The following is an 11,399-nucleotide window of genomic DNA, read 5'->3' as shown; positions in this document are numbered from 1 at the left end:
ACATTTTATCATTGTGAAAGTAGAGATAATTCTTGATTGAGATGTTGAATGAGCAGTTGGAGTAAGCAGCCTGGAGTTCAGAGGAGAGGTCCAGACTGGATATATAAATTTGAGGAGCAGCTGACATAGTGATAATAGTTAAAGCCACTATACTAAAAGAGATCACCGAGAGCAAGTGTCCACAGAAAAGAGAAGAGATTAGAAACGTAAGGCACATGGAACTTCAATGTTACAGGTTAGGAAGGTAAGGAAGACCCAACAAAAGAGGCTGGAGAACTACAAATGATGACCTCCAAGTGAAGGGACCCAAGTGCTTCAGGAAGGAAGGACTCTGATTCACTGGCTAAATGCTGCTGGTAGGTCAAGAAAGGTGAGGACTGAGGCCTGAGATTGGATTTGCAATGTGGAGTGAGTGCATCGCTGTTTTGTGATAGTGGTAGGAGAGAAGCAGGATTGGAATTTTTCAAAATAGCATTATGATCCCAATTTTACAAAAATAAAATTATAGCTATTTACCTACAAATAAATCTGGAAGTATTTCTACAAAATCTTAGCAGTTATCATCTGTGGCTGATGAAATGTTAGGTCATTCTCTTTTTTTTTTTTTGCTAAAGGTTTTCACTGCATAGGCTTCATGAGGTTCACCTTCCTTCAATATTAATGCCTCCTCTCCTCTCCACACTTAGTTTGTATTCTAGGTTGGCCTACTCTTGCTTCTGTGAGTTGTACAGATGCATTATATTATTTTAAGGCATCTATATAGGTGGTGCAAATGGTTATTGTAAGCGCTCAACTACTAACCAGTAGGTTGGTGGTTCGAATCTACCCAGACGTGCCTTGGAAGAAAGGCCTGGAGATCTACTTCCAAAAGGTCACAGCCTTGAAAACCCTATGGGGCACAGTTCTACTCTGCATATGTGGGATCTCCATGTGTTAGAGTCAACTCAATTATTGCCTGGTTTGTTTTTTGTTTTTTTTTTAATGTGGGACATTTATCATATATCCTTCTTTGGCTAAAAATTATGTGCTTAAGTGCCTGACTGCCCTGTATCCTTTCCATGAGGATGAACTGAGGCATCAATTCAGTGCTGGGGAACTGGAAACAAGCTTGGGCCCCCACTGTTGAGGATGCTAGGATGGCAATCGATGTTAACTATAGGTCAAAGGTAGACCTGAGAAAGGCACCAGACAAAATATTGCCGTGGCTGAAGATTCATTTGTGGAAACTGTTTAGGTGGTTGAAGTAAAATGATTGTGGTGAAACCACATCAATTATCAATAATTATCAATTCAACATAAAGAAGTATTCATTGAGCACCTAATCTTTGCCGAATGCTAGGCTGGGAATTATGGGAAAACAATACAGATAATGGTCTTTGTACTCAAAGAACTTATTATTTAGTGAAAGATATGATTTGTACACAGACCAAGAAGAATAGTTAGATAAAATACAATTGCTTACAGACCATAAATGCCATGCATTTCAGAAAAAAGAGAGAACAAGGAGGGTGGTACTAATTAGGAGTGTGTTATAAAGATCTTGATTTGAACTATGAAAAGAAGAGTTTATGAAGAAGTGTCAGGGAAGGATTTGTGGGGGAACCGAACAGCCAGAGTCCTGTTACGGCTGAATTGAAGGGCTGAAGGAGCAAAGCAAGAGCAGTGATGATGGCAGATAAAAATTTTTCTTTTTAATAAATTCAGCTTTTCCCAAGTTAGCATATATGCTCCAGAGTACTCCTGTCCTGGGGAAAAAAATTACATTCTTTAGCCAACTGACTGTAACATAACATGAGAATTAACTTCTTCAAAAATCTTTGGCGAAAGAGGAGCATTTGGTGGGGAGGTGATTTAGTTTAACAGATCATTGAACAAGTTAGGAAACTGAATTTTAGTTCCCATAATGACTCTCTTTTGATATCAAGTCCTCTAACTACCTTGACCTTTCATCACAGAGACTATTATTTATTGACTACATCCTCTATGCTTGGCCTCTTATATACATTCTATCATTTACTTCTCCTAACAACCCTAGGAGTCGGTTTTGCTTTGATTTGTTTTTTAAATTTCCATTATCCCAGTGGAGAAAACTGAGACTCAGAGATGTAAAGAAGCTTACCGAAGGACACACAGCTAGAAGTGGTAGGGCTGCAATTTAAACTTAAGCCATCTGACTCTACAACACCGCAACATCTCATATGGCCCTGGTTTCAGAGTGTCAATGCTTCCCACAGTCACGCAATGAAAACACATATGGGAGGTTTATATAAATTCCACCTTTTCTGACCCTTGTAGCTTTCTATTTTTCCACCTTGCGATAGGGCATGACTTAAATCATAACATAGCTGCATGTTTCACAAGAGAACTCCTTGAAAACTGAAGTGTCTGTTTTCAAATAGCATTGAAATTGTAGAGGCCAATATGTTTTCTAAGAGTACAAAGTTCTTGGCCCAGTACCCAGATACAAGATTCTCCTGCTATGTGCTTCCGTGAAAATGGGCCAGGGATGTCCATAGCCACACAGCAGAGGAACGTGGCTCTTGCAGAGGTAGGTAGGAGAGTGCTCAGCAAGAGGAGGAAATGGCTGCATTTCAGTAACCTGCAGAACTCGGAATTCACAGGAAATGATTTCTTCCCTTGTGGGAGCTAAGGCATTCCAGTGAATTTGACAGCCTATCAGAGAAGCAGCCGCCACGAGGCTTACTGATTACATTTGCAGTTAAAACCAAAAAACCCCACTCAAAATCGTCCTCGCTTTAAAAATTATATTTTATAGGGCTCTTCGCTAACACCTCTCCTACGAAACAGATTTAATCTTCAGTGAAAATCCCTGTAGCCCATGGAGGTAAAGTGCCTATGTGGACACAGAATAGCATGTTTTCCCAAAATGTAGGTGGAATTGGATTTTGGTGTGTTAATCACTGTCTGCGTACTCAGATCTGCCTAGAAGCCTCGGTAATTCCTAACAACACCACCCTTTACCTTAGATTCACAGAAGGCCATTCATGTTACGTTCTGGGTTTTAGGGCTGGTGTCTGATTGATTTCCTCAGTAGGGCCATGTGTGGGTAAGAGGACTGTGTTCTTAAGTCAACCTAAGGGCAAACTATTCAGTAGCCCAGAAGATATCGGTGTAGATGGTTGAAAGCTCTTTGCTCAATAATACTGCCTCTTGAGAAGGCACATACAAACAGGTGGAAAGTCTTTACAGCCTTAGCTCTTTTACCTTCTGCAAAACATGGAATTTTAGAAGCCTCTGTTGTGTGGGAGGGGAAAAAAAGCATCTGGTTGGAAAAAAATATTTTAAAAACATATGTCCGTTGCATATACAGTCTCTTCAGAATTGTGAAGTGGCCACCACCAAAAAGTCAGGCTAGAAATAATGTTATTCCCTTAGTCTGAGAATCCATCATCTATTCCACAAAAGAACTCTCCATCAAATAAGAATAGTAATTTAAATACATTGTTGTTATTGTTAGCTGTGGTAGAGTCAACTCTGACTCATCTCATGGTGAACTTATGTACATCAGAAAGAAATACTGCTTGATCCTACATCATCTTCACAATCACCGACATGCTGGAGTCCATCATTGTGGCTGCTGTGTCAATCCATCTCACCGAGGGTATCCCTCACCCTTGCTGGCCCACTACTTCACCAAACATAATGTTGTCCTCTAGCAATTGATCCCTCCTAAAGATATGTCCAAAGCAAGTGAGTGAGATAGTATTGTGTTGTGATCCATAAGGTTTTCCTTAGCTGATTTACAGAAATACATAGATCACCAGGCCTTTCTTCTTAGTCTAAGTCTGGAAGCTCCGCTGAAACCTGTCCACTCTGGGTGACCCTGCTGGTATTTGAAATACTGGTGGCATATCCTTCAGCATCATAACATGCAAGCTAGCACAGTAAGACAAATGACTGACAGGTGGGGGAATCTAAACACACAAGTAGCCAAATTTCAGCTTCGGAGTGAAACCTTCTTTGAAGTTATTCACATGTTTCTCTTTAACATTTTTGAGGCCAGGTAGGCAGGATGCTTTTTTCTATAGCTTCGGGACCACAACAACCTTTTCTTCTTTCATCGCCCCATTTTGCTTCTCAGAAGTCCTTCCCTTCTGCCCTGTCCCTCTCAGTTCCCCCCATCTTCCTTTTCTCCTTCCCCCCTTTCTCTTTCTTCCTCCTTCCCTTCCTTCTTTCAGCCTTTTTTGTGTCTTTCCTTTTCCCATTCTCCCTCCATTTTTTCTTCCTTCCTCCCTTGAAAACACACACACACACACACACACACACACACACACACACACTTGTGTGCACTGGAATGTTCACTGTAATCGAGGAGCACAATAGCCTCCAAGTAAGGGGACTTCCACCTCAGTTCAGCTCAGCCTTTGTTGTGCTTCCTGAGCAGGGCTGGCCCACTGCCAACCCAGTCTTTCCTTATGAGCTGCTCTTCTAAAATTATTTATAGAGCACTGGAAATATGAACCATTCAGAATACTATCATGGATCATTATCTTCATACAATTTTAAGAGGTGAATTGGCAAAAGTCATATCTTTATAGGTAGAATAATTAGGTCGAGAATGGTTAATAATTGAAGTTCAGACATAAAGCTGTAACAAGGAATCAACAAAACATTGCTGAATTATAATAAGCAAGTGACTGTATAAATTTGTCATAAATTTTCAACCTCAAGTACTTTATGATCACGTTTGGGATTATAGGGAACTTACACATGAAAAAATAGCTAGAAATAGCTCTAGCTAATACATATTGAAAAAAAACCAAAACCAGTTGCTGTTGAATCGACTCTGGCTCATGGTGACCTCATATGTGCCAGAGTAGAGCTGTGCTCCACAGGGTTTTTTTTTTTTTTTTTCTCTCTCTCTCTCTTAATTTTTATTTTTGGTGATCCATAGGGTTTTCGATGGCTGATTTTTTGGAAGTAGATCACCACGTCTTTTTTCCAAGGTGCCTATTGTCACGTGCTGTTTACATGCATTCTCTCATGTAATCCTTGAAACAACTCTATCACGTATACAAAAAACCAAACCAAATCCATTGACGTCGAGTCGATTTTGACTCATAGCAATCTTACTGGACAGAGTAAGGCTGCCCCAGAGGGTTTCCAAGGCTGTGATCTTTACAGAAGCAGACTGCCACATCTTTCTCCTGCAGAGCTACTGGTGGGTTTGAACCACTCACTCACCTTTCAGTTAGCACTTCAACCGCTGTGCCACTGGTGCTCCTTCTATTAGGTATGCCACCTAGTATTACGATCCACATTTTATGTGCCACCTAGTATTAAGATCTACATTTTATGGATGAGAAAACTGAGGCTTAGAGATTAAGCAACTTTCTCCAAGTCTCACTGTTAGCTTGTGCCCCAGCGTATAAGTCAGTAAAAGTTAAGTATCAAATGAATGGGGCAGAAAAATATTCCTGCAGTTGAGAGCTGGAAAAACACTGTGTACTTGGGAAGTTGCAGAGAGACAGCATCTGAGAACTGGAGGAGGTATTAGAGATGTGAGTCTCCCTATTAATGTCACACTTGGGACACACAAACTGGGACCCAAGGGCAGGGATGACTTCATGAAAGAGGCAAAGTATGAATGGTATTTGTAGGACGAGTAGAAGTGTGACAGGCAGAGAGGACACGGAGGACGTTCCAGGAAGGGAAACAGGAATTTTGTTCTCCTGATCACATTCCAATTGTTTTTCGTGTTGCCTTGTTTTCACTAAGAACTTTCCCACACTGTCTGGTATGTCTAAAAATGGTTCAAGGGAGAGGAATTTGGGGAAGAGAGGAAGAAGAGGAGCCAGAGTTACAAATGAACAGTTATCGTCTCCCACAGTCTGAGAGTTCTCATCCCCAGGGACTCTTGGTCAGTCAACGCTGACAGCTGTTCCTGGCTATTTGGCAAAGGTCCATGGATGCAAAAAAGGTTTAATCAAAGATAAGAGTCTTGTTGTTAGTTGCCGTGAGACAATTCTGACTCATGGTGACCGCACATGTGCAGAGAAGAACTACTCCTTAGGGTTTTCAAGGTTGTGACCTTTCAGAAGCTTCTGAGGCGCCTCTGGGTGAGTTTGAGCCAGCTTTTTGGTTAGTCAAACACTTAACCATTTGCACTACCCAGGGACTCATTTTAAGATAACAATAAACCTGCTGTGATTTGGATTCAGCGACCCTATAGGATAACAATAACAAGACTGAAATAAGACTATGGTAGAACCAGATATACAATAGCAAATATCTGGAAAGGGTTGCCTGAGTACAACTTAGAATTTTGAAGCAGAAAAATTCCAGCATGCTGGAAAGTCTGCCATATTCTCTTTACTCTGTATTATCCTCGAACAGAGCACAGTTTTATATAGAATGTTTGTTGCAAAACTAGACACAAATAGTTCTGAGGATTAACTTTGAGTTTCCTGGATTTGGTGGGCATAAATCAGGGCCTTCATGCTATTTTAACACTTTTTGAAAACAAGCTTCTTATAAATAAATGGCAATACTGGGTCAAGTAATGTTTTATTCATTAATAAGTAAAATCTCAAACTTGGAGTAAGGCTCCCTAATTACAAAATGGGCAGCTCTCTGGACTGTTTACTGATTGGCTGACATCAGTTTGAATGCAAAGCTTTATTTCACTGCAGAGTCCTGGCATAGTTCACACATTAAAATTCTAAGCTGTCTAAGTAGGTGTGAAACTAATTTTGTGTTTATTTTTTAAAACCTACCTATGATCATTTAGGACCATCCACTTCATTTTGGGAGGGCAGCTCCCGGTTGTAGATGGGCCCTGGGAGACAATAAAGGAGAGGATAATTTCTTAAATACCTTAAACCAGAATATTTATAGCTTCCTGGAATAGTTGTAACTACTTATCCATTTTTCCAGCCACAACTTTTCTTAATAAGAAGGGCTTTGAAAAACCTGCTAAATCTGGTCATAAAAGGAAACAGAAGTTTTCCTAGAGCAGTGGAATTTTTTAAAGTCACATAGTAACCTTATTGATGAAATCAGGAAGACAGCACTTTCAAATCAGACTTTAGGGAGGTTGTTTACAAAACAAAGGACTTTCTCAGCATACAACACAGATTCTGCAAGGTTCTCTGCAATATGAAGACACATACTGTGACTGGTTTTCAATCGAGACAGACTGTCCTGCAACCTCCTCAATGGGGAATGTTAAATGGCATTAGTAGTAACTGATTCATTCAGAACCACCAGGAAGATTTTGTAGAGGTCATTTGGCACTTTCAAAACAGGAAAAACAAACAAACAAAAAAAACCTCAAAACAAATGAGATTCATTAACAGTTAAATTGAAAAAAATAGTACATTTTTTTTGGCTTGGATTAATTTTCTCATAAAAGCACTTTCTTATTTATGAATGGCTACCCTGATGAAAGTTCATTTTAAAATTTAGTGCTTTACTGGGCCACGGAAATCTGATCTAACGTACATTTTGGAAAAGCCATATTCACACTGATTATCACTAACAATGACGTGGTTCGTATACCTCCGCACACGGAGATGGTAGCTGTGTTTTGTTGCAAGGGAAGGACTTTTTACTCAAAATAAGCTCCTTGGAAGATCTGTGAGCAGGAATAGTTGTTTTTCTTCTCTTTCTCCTCCTGCTCCTCTTTCTTCTTTTAAAAATTAACTAAGCACTGAGTAAAATAATTCAGAGTTTTGTAAAATGTTGTAGAATAAACCCTCCCCCTCCAGTCAAGTGGTCTTCTACACTCTGCGGTATCTCCCTCAGTTGGTTTCTTTGAACGAAACATTGATAAGGAAAAGGTGTGTGTGGTCTATGCCCTTCGGCTGTGTTCTCCTCACCATGCACTGGGAGCCTCACCAGGGTTCCATAGATGCCTTTCGTTAGTCCTAAAACGCCGCAGAGAAGCTAGAAGTCCATCACCATAGAGCAGATCATGTAAAACATACAACCAGTTACAGACAGAGGAGAGGCTTCCACTTTAAATGCAAACAGCATCAGTCACAGCTAAATAATGAGATCAGTGAAGGCATGGCCAACCCAAACCCACGGCTGTGGAGTCAATTCCAACTCATAGCAACCCTACAGGACAGAGTTGAACTGCGCCAAAGGACTTCCAAGGTGGTAAATCTTTACAGAAGCAGACTGCCACATCTTTCACCCATAGAACTGCCAGTGGGTTCCAACCGCCAACTTTTATGTTAGCAGCCGAGTGCTTTAACCACTGTGCCACCAGGGCTCCAGAAGCCATGGCATTAAATCTAAATTCCCTTTATCTTTCAAAAATTTTATGTGGCAAGTTATTGCACGACATTAAGGAAAATGCAAACATGTACAAGATGCAAGGCCTCCCTTTAAGAAGTTTTTAGAACAGTAGATGAGATGATGCATATGCACTAATATCTGAAGTAAACGGCTATAAAATGGCATGAGAATAGCACAAGCAAAATGCTATAAGGTTTAGCAAGGTTCACTTTGGCTAAGGAAATCAGGTCAATCTTCGTAGAATAATAGTTATGATGATACTTCCCCTTATTAAACACCTACTATCTAACAGATGGAGCCCTGGTGGTGCAGCGGTTAATCAAAAGGTTAGCAGTTCGGATCTACCAGCCGCTCCTTGGAAACCCTATGGGGCAGTTCTACTGTGTCCTATAGGGTGGCTATGAGTCAGAATTGACTCGATGGCAACGGGTTATCTAACAGATGTTGTGGAAACATTTTGCATATGTTATTTCATTTCTTTTTTATTGTGGTAAAAAATATATACTATAAAATTTGCCATTCTAACCATTTTTAAGAGTACAACTGAATGACATTCACAGTGTTGCACAACCATCATCACTATGAATTTCCAAAACTTTTTCATCATACCAGACATAAACTCTATAACCATTGAGCGATAACTTCCTTTTCTCTCCTCCTCTAGTCCCTAGTAACTTCTAATCTACTTTCTGTCTCTATAAATTTTCCTATTCTAGATATTTCATATAAGTGGAATCATACAATATTTGTCCTTTTGTATCTGACTTACTTCACTCAGCATTATCTTTTCAAGGTTCATACATGCTGTACATACTATCTCATTTAATTCCATGGTGACCAGAGGAAGGAGGTATTATTATCCACATGTTCACAAACGAGGAAGCTGAGGCTTAGCCAATGTAAGATATACACTCAAAATATATGTGCGACAGGGGTAGGATTTTAATATTTCAATGCTGGTAAACCTGTCTCTAGCACCATGCTTCAAATACGTCAATGTTTCTTCAGTCTTCCTTTTTTCATTGTCTAGCTTTTGCATGCATATAAGGTGATTGAAAATACCATGGCTTAGGTCAGGGGCACCTTAGTCACCAAAGTGACACCTTTGCTTTTTAAGATTTTAAAGAGGTCTCTTGCTCTCTACAATAAGCCATTTGATTTCTTGACTACTGTTTCCATGGGCATTGATTGTGGATCCAAGTAAAATGAAATACTTGACAACTTCAATCTTTTCTCCATTAATCATGATGTTGCTATTTGGCCCAGTTGTGAGGATTTTTATTTTCTTTATGTTGAGGTGGAATCTGTACTGATGGTTGTGGTCTTTGATCTTCATCAGTAAGTGCTTCAAGTCCTCTTCATTTTTGTCAAGCAAGGTTGTGTCATTTCTATATTGCACATTGTTAATGAAAATGAAAAAGGAAGACTGAAGAAGAATTGACATATTTGCCTGATGATGCTGGTGAACAGTAAGGAATATATCATGGACTGCCAGAAGAACAAACGAATCTGTCTTGGAAGAAATACTGCCAGAATCCTTCTTAGAAGCGAGCATGGTAAGACTTCGTCTTCTTTACTTCGGACACATCATCAGGAGGGACCAATCCCTGGAGAAGACATGATGCTTGGTAAAGTAGAGGATCAGGGAAAAAGAGGAAGACCCTTAAGGAGATGGATTGACACAGTGGCTGCAACAATGGGCTCAAATGTACCTATTATTGTGAGGATGTCTCAGGACTGGGCAATGTTTCATTCTGTTATACATAGGATCACTATGAGCTGACTCCACAGCACCTAGCAACAACATCATATCTGTTTCCAAAGCCCATGCTCTTAATCACAAGTTAATCCTCTACTTCACATCTCAATTATTTACCAATTCCATTAGCCTAGATAGCAGTCTAGTTCCTCTTGTGTCTCCATGTAATCTCCTTTTAAGAAGAAGCCTATAAGAGCACCCAAATAAAAGGTGAGCTTGCTCAGAGTCTAGTGGTAAGGAGAGAACATGGGGCTGAGATATGATAGGATAGAAGCAGGGAGAACTCTGGGTTAAGTGGGGGTAACTCATAAAGACATGAGGATGCTGATTATCAAAGGAACTAAGTGGGGATTTAGGCGAATGTATGTGTAACAAAAACAATGTTAAAGGAAGGCTCCATTATTTTGAAGCCTGATCTTCCACTTCCCTCAGAGACCCTTGGAACATATGTCCGTCTTCTCATAATCACAGAAATGATGTTAATGATAGTTCTATATTATTTGGTTAGTGAGAAATTAGCTGATTTGGTTTCTTTCTCTGGTGCTCATAGGTGGGAATTAATGAGTTGGGCCCACGTTGTTGTTGTGTGCCATCGAGTCGGTTCTGACTCGTAGTGACCCTATGTACCACAGAATGAAACACTGTTCGGTCCTGTGCCACTCACAATCGTTACTATGTTTGAGGCCATTTTTGTAGCCACTGTGTCAGTCCATCTCGAAGGTCTTACTCTTTTTCACTGACCATCTACTTTACCAGGCATGATGTCCTTCTACAGGGACTTGTTCCTGCTGATAATATGTCCCAAGTATGTGATACGAAGCCTTGCCATCCTTGCTTCCAGGCAGCACTCTGGCTGTATTTCTTCCAAGAAAGACTTGTTCGTTCTTCTGGCAGTCCATGGTATTTTCAGTATTCTTCACCAACACTGTCATTCAAAGACATCAATTCTTTTTCTGTCTTCTTTATTCGTTGTCTAGCTTTCACATGCATGTGAGGTGATTGAAAATATCATGGCTTAGGTCAGGCACACCTTAATTCTCAAAGCGACATCTTTGCTTTTCAACATTTTAAAGAGGTCTTTTGCTGTAGATTTGCCTTATGCATTGCATTGTTTTGTTTCTTGACTGCTGCTTCCATGGGCAATGATTGTGGATCCAAGTAAAATGAAATACTTGACAATTTCAATCTTTTCTCCATTTATCATGATGTTGCTTATTGATCCAATTGTGAAGATTTTTGTTTTCTTTATGTTGAAGTGTAATCCATAGTGAAGGCTGTGGTCTTCGATCTTCATCAGTAAGTGCTTCAAGTCCTCTTCACTTTCAGCAAGCAAGGTTGTGTCATCTGCATATTGCAGGTTGTTAATGAGTCTTCC

The sequence above is a fragment of the Trichechus manatus genome, unplaced genomic scaffold (assembly GCF_000243295.1).
Source record: "Trichechus manatus latirostris isolate Lorelei unplaced genomic scaffold, TriManLat1.0 scaffold00013, whole genome shotgun sequence".
Lineage (NCBI taxonomy): Eukaryota > Metazoa > Chordata > Mammalia > Sirenia > Trichechidae > Trichechus > Trichechus manatus.
The sequence above is the reverse complement of the archived record's forward strand: the minus strand, read 5'-3'. Positions refer to the sequence as shown.